This window comes from Eucalyptus grandis, chromosome 7 (assembly GCF_016545825.1).
Source record: "Eucalyptus grandis isolate ANBG69807.140 chromosome 7, ASM1654582v1, whole genome shotgun sequence".
Classification (NCBI taxonomy): Eukaryota; Viridiplantae; Streptophyta; class Magnoliopsida; order Myrtales; family Myrtaceae; genus Eucalyptus; species Eucalyptus grandis.
In genome coordinates, this window is record NC_052618.1 from 15,525,948 (window position 1) to 15,542,710 (window position 16,763).

The 16,763-nt window shown below is 39.7% G+C and overlaps 1 long non-coding RNA gene and 1 pseudogene across 1 annotated transcript; both read left to right on the top strand.

Moving 5' to 3' along the window:
- Positions 1-528: 528 nt before the first annotated feature.
- LOC120295893 lies at positions 529-7,476 on the top strand (annotated as a pseudogene).
- Positions 7,477-11,043: 3,567 nt separating this feature from the next.
- LOC120296407 lies at positions 11,044-14,012 on the top strand. Its single transcript, XR_005553357.1, has 3 exons — positions 11,044-11,137; positions 12,152-12,307; positions 13,853-14,012. It is a non-coding gene; the product is annotated as an uncharacterized LOC120296407 (long non-coding RNA).
- Positions 14,013-16,763: the final 2,751 nt, after the last annotated feature.

Genomic DNA, 16,763 nt, shown 5'->3' on the forward strand with positions numbered 1-16,763 from the left:
AGTTCATTTTCCAACAAAAAATCATTCAATGTATGTGCATAGTCAAAATTTAGATCTCCATTTGTCTTTGAAGGCAAACTCTTCGAGCTCACCTTCAAAGAGAGGCAGCTGTTGACACATAAATTTTGGTGACCCATTTAGTTATTTATTGCATTGAAAAATTAGGAGTTAATTTAATCCCTGAAAAAATATTTAATTGCATAGCATATAGTTTTAGGTGCATTTATTTTTAGTTTGCATTTACATTGGGCTGGTGACGGATGGGTTCGAATTAATGCTTTAGAAAATTTAATTTGATGAGTCGGGCTAAGCCCACGAAGAAAGCAAATTGGCCAAAGCCCATATCCTGGGGAGATTTTACGGATTTGTCTTTGTGAGATTTCACTTCAAAAGCAAATATTGTGTTTGGAAAGACAAATATTGCGTTTGGAAAAGAAATTTTTGTGGATATGATTTTGGAAAATTAAAAACTCTAATCCATGGCCTATAAATAGATTAATACGCGTAGGGTTTTGAGAGGGGCCACATATGCGAACACCCGGCCACACAAAGAGGAGAGCGATATACGTGAGGGGTAGCCAAGGGAAAAAAGATGGCGAGAGCCCGAAAGATGGCAAGAGCCCTTCATCACTGAAGATGGTGATGCACTGGTGACTTTGTTGGCCGTTCTCATGAGTGTGGTTTGCCGATCTAGTCAGACACCCACTCACTGTCAAGTTCAACTAATTGAAGCTTTTCTCGGCCACAATACGAAGGAAAAGCCAAAAGGAGGCTATGGATTCAAGTCAAGAGAAAGAAAGGCAACCGAGCCTTTCTTCGTGCCGCACCCGCAATCAAGTCCAGGGAATCCTCATCGGCATTCCGAGAGCTCATCACCATCGCTGCAACTTGGCGAGCTTCCCCGGTTCCTAGCCCCACTCTAGATCCGCCAGTTCAATCGTCACGGAGCGGTCCATCTAGTGACGACCAGTCCCTAACACCTTATGGGTCGCTGAGCCTTGTGTCTATAACACTTTTGCCCAACCTGGCGCCCAAAGAGTGAAACTTTCTCATTTCCCTTGCAATATCAATTTTGCTCTTGACGATTACAAGTTATCTTGCAAGTTTGATGTTTTCTTTTGCGGCCAGCCCAACGAGCTTTCACGATAATCGGTCATGTTTATACAATGTTTTACCATCCGCGTGCAGATTTTTGGTGAAAATACAGTAGCTTCTCGGTAGCCCGCTTAGTCATCGTGAGGTCCAGTAATGCACACAACTTATTGCACCTGTCTTTATTACAAAGTTGCTCTCGGTTCCTTGTGGTGGTCCAGTCCTCGCTCGACGATCTGCAACAGCAGCCTGCTGTGCCTCAACGTGTTCCACCAGTCGACTCGCAATTTAGATTTGGTAAGTTTTGTTTCTTTGTTTCCCTTGCAGGTTACGTAACTCTCACAATCGTAGTTCACATCCCCGGCTATCTACGAACCTGCAATTGAGATATCAGTCGGCTTAACGCACATTTTGGATGGCCAAGGAGGATATGATGAGGTCTTCAAGAGATTGAGTGGAGCTTGAGACTTGGTCAAACAAAAGACACCAAATTGCGAGTGAAGAATAGTGGGCGCACAATGTGAACTTGCAAAAGGTGAAGCTTGATAGCAAAGTGAAAAGAAGCTGAAGTTCTCAAACAGAATTCCAAATACTCGGTCTTATGGAACACGTCCGACGATTACCGAGCAACCGTGCATGCTACTGATCGCCGGCCTTCCTCATCGTGATTTTCGTGACCCATCATCCATCCGAATTTGGAGGTCACCCGCATGACATCATGAATTAGGTAAGACTCTCGATCAATTTGATTTTCATATATCTTGCTGCCTAATTCATAATATCGCAATCTTTCTTTGAATGTTTGATCGATATTGCAATATCCGAAAGATCTCTTGATCCCTCATGAATTAGGGAATTTTCTTAATTTCACAACATGCATATGATTGACAGTCTGATTTCACGCTTGAAATACGACTCGCAATCGCACGGAAAAATCACCAATCCGATCTCACTCTCAAGATACGATTGATGATTTTATTTAAAAATTGGCCAATCCGATCTCATGCACGAGATACGATTTGTCAATTTATTTCCCAAAATTAAATGGACATGGATGATATATTGCTTGATTTGTTTCTATGCTGTTCTTGATACATTTATTTGATTGCTTCTGTAAAGAAAAAAACCCAATATATATATTTTGTTTTTTTCAAAACAAAATCTCTATATATATATTTGAGTTAGATTATATGCATTTTAAAATATTTCTTGTTTTAGGGTTATCTTGCATATTTAGAATAGAGATTTTGTTTTGAATTTTTTAAAATAAAAATCCAAAAAATGCATTCATTTAGGATGTTAGTTTTAAATTTGAATTACACGTTTAATTATTTGGCAATTTTAATTTCGAATTTCATAAAAAAAAATTAGAATTAGAGCATTCTTTGTACGTCATTGCATATTATGATAGATTGCATGCTTATTAGAAAAATAAAAATCATGTGCACGTCATATAGAATTAGGTTCATACAATGCATGTCATTTAGTGATTTTTGTTAGGTTCATTTAATTAGAAATTGTCCATCATTAGAATTAGGTCATTAGATTAATTTAGATTGCATATTTAAGTGTTGCATTTCTTTAATTTCGAATCTCATGGAAAAGACAAAAAATTATTTTTTAGAATAAATCCATCTCACACTTCAGGATCATGCTTATTTATGTCATATTGCTTAGGTCATATAGCTAAGTCATGTCGCCATGTCATATTATTTCATGTTAAATTAGTGGCATGCATTGTATAAAGCATGACTCTCATTAATTAAGTGAAAAAAAAAAAAAGAAATTGCGTGTTAATCGAAATCGTATTTTGGACTGCTGATGTGAATTTTGATCTAACAACGCAGATGCTTTCGTTGCTTTGAGATAAGTTTGCAATTTATTCACTATTTATCTGGGTGTTAAATTGGTGGTTTGTACACCCGCATGATCGCCTCACATGTTAGGGAATTATATTTAACATCAATTTAAACTACCTGCAAAAGCATTTTTTTATAATAAAAAAATGGTACCGAAAGGGCGTTAGAGAAATCGAATCTAACCAAGTCCCCGAACTCATAATTCTCAGGTTTGTAGAAGTAAACTAAATCTCCCGTTACTTTACTTGGGTTTCTAATCGATCCACCAAAAATAGATTAGTGGTGACTTCTAATTGAAAATCAATTGCATGTTAAGAATTTGAACCTAAGTCACGAATTGGTATGGGCTTGGAAGAGCCCGAGTTAAGTCTAGGCTTAACAATCCATTAGCCAAACCCTAAGTGGTTCATACCCAAAAATTTGGTCGCAACAATATTAATAATTTGAATCACAAATCAACGTTCACTGCAATGCGTATTTGTCCATTATATGGTCGATTTTTGTTTAGTTCTTCCTGCCAAAAGTCTCGCAAAGATGAGCAACCCGCGAGTGGTGGCCCTAACAAACCAATTCACTTTTATTTCTCATTTTTTTTTCAAAAATAGAAAAGTATAAAATTTTCATCATTTAGTATTTCTGAGCTAACAAATTGTTTTAGATATAGAAAAATGAAAAATGGCATTATCAAATGGTTTTTTGTTACCTGTTCCTAGAACAAAAATAACAAAATAAAAAAAAAAAAAATTGTTATCATATGTGTACCCTAAATGACCCACTTCACTATTTTTTTCATCTTTCTTCTCCTACTTTGCACACACGTGTTTGCCTCGCATACGAGTCTTGAATATATTTCTATATGTAACATTGTAAACTTAGGTCATGTAACTAAGGGAGTTTGTAGCACTTAAATAATCCAAATAACACCATACTTATGTTGCTGCTAATACTACTACTCAAGAGTATATTAAAAAAAAAAACCCAGAAACCTAGATCGAACCACCAGAACTGGCCCGATTATTTTGGGCTCACATAGCCTTGGGCCGGGCCACTAGGCCTCAAACTATCCTTGAGTTTGAGACCAGAATGATTGCCAAACCAGCCCAATCCATAGATCGGAAACTATACATATATATGTCCCCATATGTCAATTCCCTCTCACCTATTGAGGCCTCAACTTCTCTCACTCTCCCGTCTCTCATGCTGGTCAAGATCTAGCCACCGCCGAGCTGCCATCGCTGCCGTGGTCAAGCCCCACCACTCATCATATGGCCTTCATCTAATATGTCTCGCTCACTCCCTCAGTCCCTTTTATGCTTGCTTGCGTCTTGGTCTCCCTTACGCTTCCTTGCTTGTTTTGATGTCTTATGGTTTTTGATTTTCGTACATGCTATTTTAATTTTTTATTTTAAAATTTTAAATGACAGATGGCCCCTCTTTAAAAAGATGCAATTACCTTTTTATTATTTTTGTTTCACAATTAATTAGTGACATTTAGATCGTGGAGAGCAGTGGACGGCGGGGAGAGTGGCCATAACGACGATTTTCATTTCCCAAGTACAAAATGAAGAAAATCGTCCCTCAATTCATTTAAAATTTAATTGGAGTTATTATGATAATTGGGTTTTTGAGGTAATTTAGATTGAGTGACATAAGAGGAACCTCCCCCTTAAAGAACTCACAAATTTGTTGTGTTTTTGCAAATCATACTCTCCGATATTCTCATTTATAAATGAGAACTTAAAAATAGCCGACTAATGCTAGCTTAAGATATGATCCCTTGTTGAGCTAATCGAGTTTGGAAGATTGTTACTTACACCCGGTGCATACTCTATTCATGAATTGTTCGAGCTTGGGTTGATGATTTTTTGAGAACTAATATCTAGTCAAGCTCTAACTCAAGCTACTCGAGTATCTTACCAATTGAAACCTTGAACTCGCCAATACTTAGCTCAATAAATTTTGTAAGCTTGATTCAAAATTTTGATTGTTATATAATTATACATAGATATCATCATCGACGTACAAGTATATTTAGTGTATTGACATTTCATTTGAAACAAGCTCCCAAATAAGCATGAAGTTAATACTTGGTCAAGCTCAAATCAAACACTAAATAAGGAGGTGAGCCAATTTCAAGTTTGGCATTGTAGCGGCTCAATTAGAGACCCCTAAGCCCCACTCGTGTTGACACCGATTCGATTCATAGGAGTCGATGTGTCCATTGAAGCGATTAAGAATTTCGACGTGCAAAATTTGAGTGCAAGGTTATTGTTGAGAAATCTCATTACTCAATATCTGGTCATGATCTTCATCACGCCAATTTTAATCCTCCTATGATTTTCATTCCCTATATTAACCAATACCTCAAATGATAAAAGTAAGTGAACACTAATAAATGGAGGAAATCTTCAAAAGTCACCCTTCCTAAGTCCTGGCTGTAATCTCGTAGGGACGTACCTTGGCTTCACAAATGAAAACTGAGCTTTTAGTACAATTTTTTCACGGAATACCTTCAATTTCGAATCACTATTTGACCATAGAAAAATTCCTTCGGGCAATTTAAATACCAAATGCCCTTCTTTTTGGTTTTTCCATAAATTGACTTGGAGCGTTTACAAAGAAATCCTAATTACTTTTAACTTTTAGGCTTCACTAGGAAATTGTTAGATTCGCCTTGTGTCATTCTTTCATCCTTAATAATATCCAGTAAAAACTTTCAATTGTTAAAGGGAAAGATGCATTTTTCTTTCTTGCAACTTCAATTTTTAAGAAATATAATTTTTTAAATTTCCCAAGGTCATTAATTGGAGAATTAACCCAATTTCATTCCCAATTATCAATATATAAACTAAATAATCATGATAGATGAATTTCCTCTCCTTGAAGTAAATAGGGAAAAATAAATAAATAAATAAATCAACAATTGTTAACATCTGAGAAATTAGAAAGGAAAGAAGAAGAAGAAGCAGAAGATCCATTAGGTTTTCCAGTTCTTGCGCTTCGAGCATTCGGTCACTCTCTGCTTCTTCTCTCTCTCTCTCTCTCCAACCCTCGAGCCGAGCTGCACCATCTTATCGCGGCCTCCAACCGCCGCCGCCGCATCCACGCCGCCAGGAAACCTAGGCGTTCGGCCGCAGCGCCGCCCCTCTCTCCGCCTCCTCCGAACACTCCCCCTGAAACTGTAGGTCCCTCGCTTCATTCTCCGGGATTGCTTGAAGATGGACGACGACCAGGAGATGGAGAGGTTCTGGATGGACAACGATTACGAGGGTGGGCAGTAGATCGATGGGGAGTTCTATTACCGACGGCGGTGGGAGAAGCGCGCCTAGACCAAGGACGACGTGCTCTACGGCGTCTTCGCTTCGGGGGACTCCGATTGGGACCACGGCGACTCCTCCAAGAGGAAGCGGAGGAAGAACAGGGACCTCCTAGGTAAGGCCGATCTGTCGAAACCCGTGAATTTTGTGTCCACCGGCACGGTCATGCCGAACAGAGAGATTGATGAGAACTCGAAGAGAGAGAACGAGGATGACGAGTCCGCTGCCGTGGATGAGGATAGGCCGGGCTTGGGGGTCTTGGGAAAAACCAGCAGGGGATTGTGACGCTCATTGAAGCAAAGTTGCATCCTAAGAATATGGGTATGGGTTTCAACGACTACAAAGAAACTCCTGCAAAGGCGCCTGTTTCCTCGTTGGAGCCAAAGGAAAAGAAGCCATTACCTGGCGTGCCCGGTAAGGAGAAGCTTTGGTCTAAGCAAGCGAAGAAGGCGACGCTGAAAAACAAAGCGAAGTACATTACAGCGGAAGAGCTATTGGCAAAGAAGCAGGAACAGGGCGTTGAAGTTGTGCAAAAGGTACTGGACATGCGTGGACCTCAGGTTAGGGTACTAGCAAAACTTGGAGAATCTGAATGCGGAAGAGAAGGTGAGGGAGAGTGATGTTCCTATGCCGGAGCTCCAGCACTATGAGGTTGATTGTGGACCTGGCTGAGTTGGATAGTCAGAAGATCGATGGGGACCTGAGGAATGAGAAGGAGACAGCTCTGGGCTTGCAAGAGGAAAAGGAGAAGCTGCAAAGAAGAAACAACTGAATAACATGAAGGAAATACTGAATACACTAGCCAAATCTTTTAGTGACATGCAAAGAAGGCTTCCTGATGATTATGAACTCTGTAACTTATCCTGCGTTGCTTGCTCACTTACACTCCCTCTGTTTATAAGAGTATTTCAGGGATGAGATCCTCTTCGGAATCCCTCACGTGGGTTGGAAGTTGTTTCCCGGTGGAAATCTCTATTGCAAGGACAGGAATGTCTTAATATATGGGATTGGGGATCCCCTTATACCCAGTTGGTTTCAGAAGTTGTCTTGCATGCTGTGTGAATATCAGGCATTGACACTTGGGAGGCAAGGAATCCGGAGCCAATGCTTCGATTTCTTGAAGATTTTGTGATCAGTCTTGTCGCGTGTGGGCGCAAATTCAAGTTTGTCAGTTTCTTCTGAAGTGAAGGGCATTTGGAATTCATTTATTTATTTATTCTTTTAATATTAACTGAATGTTGATATGCATGACAAAAGCAAGTTCGCTGGCATCTTTGCGTCGCTGTGGCATAACTCTTCCGCAGTCTCTCTCTCGACGAACACACCAGCTGAGCTTCCGGCAGTTGCTTTTCGTCTTAGAATCGGCAACATCCCGGCACTCTTGAACTCGAGCTTGCGCTCTCCGCTGGATAAAGCTCGCTGATTCTCTCTGTTTATCTTTCTTCCTTTCGAGAGCTCGATACCTCCTCCAAAGTGCAATCAACGGCAACGGAAATTTGGAAGATGGTGAGAGGATGGAGAAAATAAAAGCAAAACGGAAATCAAACAGACGAAATTTTGAATGAATCGAAGACAATTCTAGAGTTCAATCGGAGATGGAACGTCCCAGTAATTGTTGACTGTTGACGAGGAAACTCCGTGGTCAAGTTCCGTTGCCACGGCAGTGAGGCGAGCGGCATCTTCAAACCGGTAGCGACGTTTTTTGTGCTTCGATCGGTGCTGGAAGCAACAATCATCAGAGAGCGCAGGCTCGATGAATCGTTGGTGGGTACTCCGTTCGCGGTTGGATTCTCTCTCTCCAGATTTTCTCTGACCAAATGTTTTTTTAGCATCTTCTCTCTCTCGCTCTGGATTCTCCTTATTCATCTCCACCAATTCAGATGTATCTCACTTCAGATTCCCACAGTGAATGACACCATCAGATTCCACATTTTGAGTCGTGGCCACCCTAATTCCACGCTGATTCATGTCGTCGCTTTCCTGTCCTTGCACACGTCTGGACCAGATTTATATGTGGCCGGGCCATCTCGAGCTCATGCTGCCATCACCGCCAAACCATCATCAAGGGTGTTTCGTATCCAATTGAACTTCCGAGTCAAAATTTCGATTCACTCCAAAATGTGTTCTGTCGATTCTTGCTTCTGTCTCTTCGCTTCCACTTCATCGCCATCTTTCGAATTCCTATTTTTCGCCCGTCCATGCCTGGCGCAAAGGGAATGCGGAGTGGTGTTCACTGCTTAAAAGAGCTTTATCCGATTGCCAAGGGTGAGGTTGGATGGATCATCATAATCTGGACAGGATCTGCCGATTCGAAGGATGAGATTCTTCGGGTTCACTCCCGGTACTCCTGCCGGTCCGACGTCGTTTCATCAACCAACCGCAATAGAGGGCAATCCGAGTCATCAAATCATCCGAAAAGATACGCCAAGCATGAAGATTGACGGTGGTGAGCACGAAGAGAAAACAAGGAAGAATAAAAAGGCACGAAGCGAAGCGAAGCAGTGGATGGAGATGATTTGGATTTTGCGTGGGGATTGTGGGGAAAACGGGGCAAACAAGGTGAAGCCGGTGGTGGTTCTTTGGATGAGAAGGAAGTAAAGTGTTGAAAATAAAAATTAAAAAAAAAGGAAAAAAAAAAGACGAAAGGAAAATATAGAGAGCCCACGAGAAATCGGTCAAAAGGAAGACTTGCACGGAAAATGTAATTCGTCATTCCATCGAACACCTTTCTTGCAAACTCGATCCCTCCTCTGCACATCGAACACCTTTCTTGCAAACTCGATCCCTCCTCTGCGGTGCAATCGACGGCAATGGGAATTTGGAAGACGATGAAAGAATTGGAGAAAAACAAAATGAAATAGATATCAACAGATGAAGTCACAACGTATTAAATTAATTTTAGAGTCGAATTCGGAGATGAAATGACCTGGTGGTAAGTATGACTGTCGATCTGATAGATATCATCATCGCCCGAATGTCAGCGAGGAATCGGCCATCTGTGGATATTTTTTATAATGACTTTTGCTTTACTTTTTTCTTCCTCAATATAGTAGTTCCTTCTTCCGCTTTTTGTTACAGAATCGTCTCACTCTCTATTTCTCTTTTGCGCAACTCAACAAACACCTTCTTCCCTATGTCCATCTTCATTTTTCAGCAAGTCTTACGAGTCCAATTTCGATTCATTCCAGAATAAGTTCTGTCGATTCTTGCTTCCTTTTGTTCTATCCCACTTCATCGCCGCCTTTTGGGTTCCAAATGCCGTCGCTTGCGTCCTTTGTTTCGCCCATCTACGCCCCGTACAAAGGGGATGTCAGGCTGGTGTATAGGATCCGCCGATTCGAAGGATGAGATGCTTCGGGTTCACTCTTGGCCCTCCCGCCGGTCCGAGAAGCCCCTCAAAACGAAGACTTGCGCAAAAGATGGAATTCTTTAGAGGAAGATTCAGCCCATATAACTCAGCCATCATTTTCTTTTTCTTTTCCTTGAAAAGGGCATCAAAAACTCCAAATGACGCCATCAGCGATTCCATTGCCGCGTCTCTTCGCTTCACTTACCTTTATCGGATCTCTCCCTCCATCTCGACGCGCTCCTCCCGTCAGTGAGTTCCAAGTCGCTCCACCATCACCCTCGCTGTCTACTGCTGCCTTGAAACCGAGCTGCACTCGCCTCGTGATTGATTCCGTCCCTCGCCGTCTTTAGAAACTTCAGTGATCTTCTCTCTCTCTCTCTCTCTCTCATATTTTTTTCGTCTTCCGGTTCAAATCGCGTTTTCGTTATGTGGATTCTTAGGTTATTTGACAGAGGTTTGAATCTGGTGGCCTCGAGCGATGTTTAATGCTCGTCGTTTTGCTCATAAATGGAGTTCATGTCAGATTTTTCTTTTCTTTTTTTCCTTGTTTCCAATCGCGAATCTGAGACCACTTGGAAACGAGCGAAGATTGAATTGAAAACGACGTGAGATATCGCCGCAGCGAGCGAGAGTTGTGCAGAGTTAAGCTCGGTCGAGCAGTGGTTCGGTTTTCCTCTGTTTTTTGGCATCCGCTTCTGGATTCAGTTATGGTGTGAGGGTGACTCGCTAACCATTCTTGATTGGTCCTTCGGTTAACGCTTTTCTCTGTATAGATTTCCGAACGGCTTGGGACTTGGAGATGGGAGTGGCACCGATGAGTTATTACATGGAAGAGGGGACTCTGGATATCGGCATGGGTAAGCTTTTGGCCCTCTCCGCTTTCCGAATTTTTTTTTTGAGCTACGGACAATGGAAATCTGCTGGGATGCTTGAATCTCGTAATTAAGCTTTGTCTGTATTGTGGGGAGTAGCTTTGTCTCCTTGTTTGTGGTTTATTGTGTCTTTCGCCATCTAAATTTCACTGTGCTTGGAATCAGAACTTTAATCATGGGGTATTATTGTTTTCGAGGCTTTCCATGTAGCTTTAGCGTTTCTGAAAAGTTTGCGCTGCCCCTCTTATGACAACGGTTAATACACTTACTACTTAGATCTACACAATCTCTATCATTTTACATGTTTTGGTTAAGAGGTGATGAATCATTTAGCTCTTGTCCGAGTCAAATTTTTAGCATGCCTTAGCCGCTGGGTCTTAGTTATCAGTTGTTCAGACAATTGCTTGGCTACTTGCAGAGCATAAGTCTATGGTGTTGTTGGGCCATTGGTTATACTCGACAAAGTCAAGGTAAATTTCACTGGTTATAATTTTACGAGTTTCAGTGAACTCCTATATTGACATGTTGGATTACTTTATTGTATATTAGGGACCAAAGTATCAAGAGATTGTAAATATCTGCTCGGGAGATGGAACAACTTGATGTGGGCATGTCCTTAAAGTTGATGGAGAGAAAGCTGCTGTGGAGGTTCAGTATAAGCTGCCAGCCTCTTCTTTTTTGCTTTAGCTCTCTTGAAACTGCATTTTTGTTGGTTGGACTGCATTAGTTGGGTCACTTTTGTGTGCAGTACTTTTTAGCTAATGACCTAGTGAAATCTCTGCCGTTAATTACAAGCATCAGAAAAAGCAGAACATGGAGAATATTTTCTTGGGTATATGTGATGAAATGTGAGAACATCATATGGTATAATAATCTAAAAAATTGTGATTTGAGTTTTTTGAGGAGAACAATGTTAAGAGTCTAATTAGCATTCCGTGTGGGCGTACTCTCTCTCTCTCTCCGCATCTATATCTGACGAATTGTAAGTTCACGCTTCAGCACACATTATTTTAACCATGTGCCAGAATTTCATCCAATTTTTGTGTCTTGTTGCGCATAATTTTCTTCTGAATTTCGTTAAACCTTCCTCAATCGTCATCGTCTTCTTCAGCTAGGGCTCTACTTTCAAAATTCGTTCCACAGTCGATTTTTATCCATGTAAATTTCTCAGCCCACTGCTTCAGTATATATGTATGGTCGTCTCTCTTTATCACACTGGCTGCTTTGAAAATGTGGATGGGCGGAGTTCTTCTCTTCCAGTTGGCAAGAATTTGTGATAAAAACACGTCTGCGTCGGAGTAGGAGATTTCTTACGTGTTTGAGCTCATGGATGGTGATGATATGGTGGAACTTGAAAATATTCAGAGAATCTTATGCCTTGTCAAAATATGAGGAGTCACTTTTATGCCTTGTTCTCCATAAACTCCGGAGTGCTCATCATCACGAGAATTTGGAGGGGGTGGCTCGCGTAACTCTCTTTCCGTCGTTCTCTTCAAATTCTAGAATAGTTTCTAAGAAGCTCTTGTTTTGATCTTGATTGATTATGAAATGATGTGGGGATACTATTAACTTCTGACCTATGCTAAATTTTTTCATGGCAAGTCAAATTAATGAAGTGTACATAAACTGTCACTGAAGTTGTCGCTTTTCAGGTACAGGAAGGACCAAACAGTTAGCAGATTAAGCCATCCTGAGCTGGTTTTCTTAGGTCCAATGCACCCAAGGGCTCTCACTACTCTTGAATCGGCCGGCAAATATTCTGACGGAGCATTCTTTTTCAAGGTGGTGATGAGGCCATCTCATGTTAAGTATGGCTTGGTATGATCCCAAGCTTATTTACTCTAACTGGCATGGCTGGAAATCAAATATATTGATGCTGTTTATATCTTTGCTTATACTCTAGTGTATTTCCAAGTTTACTGCATTGTCTAGTAAACCACATTATATGTTATTTTCCTTGAAGTGTTCATGGATATATGCTTAAAACCAGGTATATATCTTAACAATGGAACATATGCTGGTGGTTGGTGGTTCGAAAAGATAACAATCATCTCCTTTTTTTTTGGTGGATAGATGCGTTGGAAAAGCAATTGCTGAGGCAAGTCTTGAGAATTAGAATCCAAGTCCTCTTATATGGAGAAATTCAACAATGTTATTCAATGTTGTAGAGGTAGAATATATATGCAAATCGCACTAGGAGACTGTTAAAATGGACAAGCAAATTGCAAAAAATGTTGCTGCCTCCATAACTAAAGAGAAAGACCTAAAAGATAAGGGGGTGACTTGTTATGATTTTGAAATTTCATTCTAGATCTAGTGACTGATAATTTTGTTGTCAAATTGGAGATATTGTTGTCTTTTGTTATATTAATCAGATTTGGGGGAAAAATATGATTTTACTTTTGTCAAATTGAACCAATAGATTGATAAAACCTTTTTGAGCTGTGCTTGAAAGAATCAAACAGCTTAAAATTTTCAATTCCATCCATGTTCCAGTCATCAGTGTGATTGCTTTTTCCCCTGTGATTGTGGTCTGTGTGGCTGAAATTCATATGTTTTAAATATTTAATAGGACCTGGAAAGCTTCTTCCAAATGTGTACCCTATTGCATTCCGGGAGCATAGATTTGACCTTGACTTTGGATTGATGACTTTTCGTTATATGGTTTACTGTCTGTTAAACTCCTGAAACTAGCAAGTTATGCTTAAAACTCACACCGTGTACAATTTGATTCTCTCATTAGGGTTTGCTTATGTCTTGGTCTGTTCTTCACCATATTTTGGTTTTTTCCACCATGTAGATGGGTAGTTTGCTCCTGTTCAATTCATCACGTAATGTATTCAGGAAATTAAGCAAATTTTGACTATAAGGTATTTGGATAGGTCATGGATGGTGAAACTAAGGTGTTGAGGACGAGATTTTTTTTTTTTTTTTTGGGGGGTGCCCACTTTTGACAAGAGAAAGTCATCTACATGTAGAAACTCATTGATAGGGATGATTTTGTATTCAGAGTCTACATATTCACTAGTGCTAGTTAGGACTTGATTTACATTGATTGAGATGAACTCTGGAAGCGTCACTTTCGCTAGTCCAAAATGAATTAAGTATTCCAAATAATAACTCCTTTATATAGTCTTGAGGAATCAAGGAAGTGTACTTCTATGCTGATTGGGTTTTATGAGGTTTGATCATAATCCAGATGCACATTCATTAATGCCACATTCCTAATCTGAATGAATTGAACAGTATGTGCTTCAAGATGTCCTTTTTGGTTTATGCATTTTTGTTATGTTGTTCTTCATTTTGAATTTGAAATCAAGTCTCATAGGCTTGTTAAGATTATGGGTTTTATTTTACCTACAGGGAATACCAAAGAGGTTCAAGACAATGCTTTTGAGAGAATGGTGCAATTATTTGGCTTGTGGAATTGGAAAAATGTGATGAGATGATTTGGCTAGCAAAGGGTTGGAATGAATTAGCGGAGCATCACTCTATCTGTGAGGGTCAATATTTGATCTTCTAATCTGAAGGGGACTCCATTTTCCACGTCACCATCATTGATGAAAGGATGTCCGAGATAGAATATCCGCCAATCAATGTCGATGTGAGGAACTGAGCCTCAGCAATTGTAGAATTGCCTTGCTGAAAGTGGAAGGTGCTTTTGATTGCTGTGATGTTTCAGTCGAGCTTGAAGTCTGAGGGGATGAATTGCATTCAGCCAAGTGTCCTCGGTTTTGTATGGAAAAGGAATTTAATCAGGTTTGCGAAGTTCATGGCAGCTCTTATGCACATTCATAAGCAAAGTTTGCAGAGGCATAGAAGTTTGAACTGCTCATCACAAGATTTTCAAGGTGTGAATCTTAATATATTAGCTAATTCTCCCCTTGACTATGTTGTTCTTGTGTTTGATTCGAATTCTGTACAGGAACTCTCCATGTTGTTAGGCTAAGAGAAACTGTGTTAGAGTTAATTCATTCTTGTGATGTTTCTCTATAGTTCTCCCACGTGGAGTAAATTCATTCTTGTGATGTTTCTCTATAGTTCTCCTGCGTGAACATATGTATGTGTTGGGAGATCTCAAAATAATGGAAACAAGCCAAGCTGGTCATATCAGATTTGATTGTGCTGAGAATTGTATTGGCGTACATATAGGCCTCAGGAAGCTAGACCGTTATTAAGACTTAGATCTATTGAATTAGGGTTGCTATGTCGGTAGATACGAGTTTTACATTACAAGAACAGAATAAGCCTAAAAAGCTAAAGCTTTATTCATGTTCTGTTTGCAACTACTGCAGGTAAGCTGAGAGAGCCAGGCTTGTGAAGAGCTTGAGCCAGCTAGCAAATTTATACTCGATTATCCTTTCTTCCATATTGCAATGAGGTGAACATATCTGAAGAAAAGCAATATAGTAAGATCCTCATGACAATGACAACTCTTGGATTTAAATAAGAGAGTCGCTAGACTATGTTAGCTCTAACTATATTTAATCATGTGGCGATAATTTTTTTTTTTTTAATCCTTTACATGGTTTAAAAAAAAAAAAAAAAAAATCCTCATACTGTCTTCCTAAGATTTCATGACAAAATTGCGAAACGTCTACTTATACAGAGAGTTATCGGTTCATTCCCGAAGAAGCACATTAAGAAAAGCCTGCACACCACACAAAGCATGGCTGTTGAAGCTCATCAGCCATGAAAATTATGGAAAAAAGTCATCTGCTGGTTGGGCCGCATTCACGAGAGAAACTTCTTTGAAGGTAAAAGACGTGAGTGTGTTCGAGCTTTATTGAAAGGGACGATATCATGTTTAGAGTGTGCATCTTCAGAACCACTGAAAAGACTTGGCCAATTAATATATCCAAATACTATACAGCAGAGTTGCTAGGCTGAATTCGGCAAAATGGATAAAGGCATGAGTTTTGTTCCAATGAATGGAATGGTCCTGAATGTGTTCGATACATTTCCTTAATCCTAGACTTAATAATCATCATGTGGGCAGGAGTCGTAAGTCGAAGAGAGCTGATAACTAATGTCAATTCTGTAACTTCCATCTCAGGAGACAATCTCTCAAATTAGGTGCTTCTTTAAGATTTCTGGTGACTTAACCTGGCCTTTAGAATTGTAAAGGGTAGTAACATAGAATACACTTCCCTTAAGCCAGCGCAACCATGATGTACAAGCTCCTGTGAACTTACATCAAATTATTTTCATTGTCTCTTTTCAATTTTTTAAAGATTTTGTGATAAGTCTTCTCACATGTGGGCGCAAATTGAAGTTTCTTAGTTTCTTCCCATGTGAAGAGCATTTGCAATTTATTTTGTCAAATTAACTAAATTGTGATACGCATGGCAAAGCAATTTCCAATCTATGTTACATCTTTTCATTGGTTAGTAAATTAAGGAAATTTTTACACCAATGTCTACTAAATTGCTCATTGTTCAACTGTGGAAAGAAGAATTTCTAGTCACCCACGTTATTACCCTCGGCCATGCCGCCAAATGATATGATATCATAGTATAGGTAAAGAAAGTCCCCCAGCTTGGAAGGAGTAGCTTTATTATTTCTATTTATATAGAAATGGCAAGTAGTCCATATGCTGATTCAGCCATTCTGAGTTGGTTTTTCATGGTCCTACACTTCCAGACCTCTCATTACTCCTAAATTAGCCCGCAAATTCAATTTATAACTATCCTTTTTCAAAATGGTGATTCTGCAACTTATATGAGTAGTCCGATAAGATCTTGGGCTTAATTAGGCACCAGTATACCTAGAGCTCAGTTATAATTGCTAGCACCGGTGATACCACGATTGTTTTAGCAGTCGATGTCTACTTGTTGAAGATTTTTTTTTTTCCATTTATACAATGTCTATAGTTGAAGCCAATAGCATCCTAGAACAATGCTCATTAATAACATGTATTAAAAAAATGATGTTAGCTATTAATTTCTTTCATCCTCAAGCACTTTCAAACAGATAAATTTATCCTTGGATTTCTTCGACTTCAAATCATTACCTTCTTGCTCTTTGCCCTCTGATTTTATCTTTGCATTTCTCATTTCACTTATATAATTTCATAGCTCGGTCGTTCAAACATGTAAATGTGCAGAGTATTCTGGATGGATTCATTAAGCAACATATTCATGAGAAGCAAAGAGCAACTCTTAGGCATTCCAACAATGAAGTTCATCGGGAGCCATAGACTCATAAGAGGGGCCCTGTCTGTGTCCTTTTCTTCTAGTTGATGTGCATTTCGGAGAGAAACTCATATGCGTGT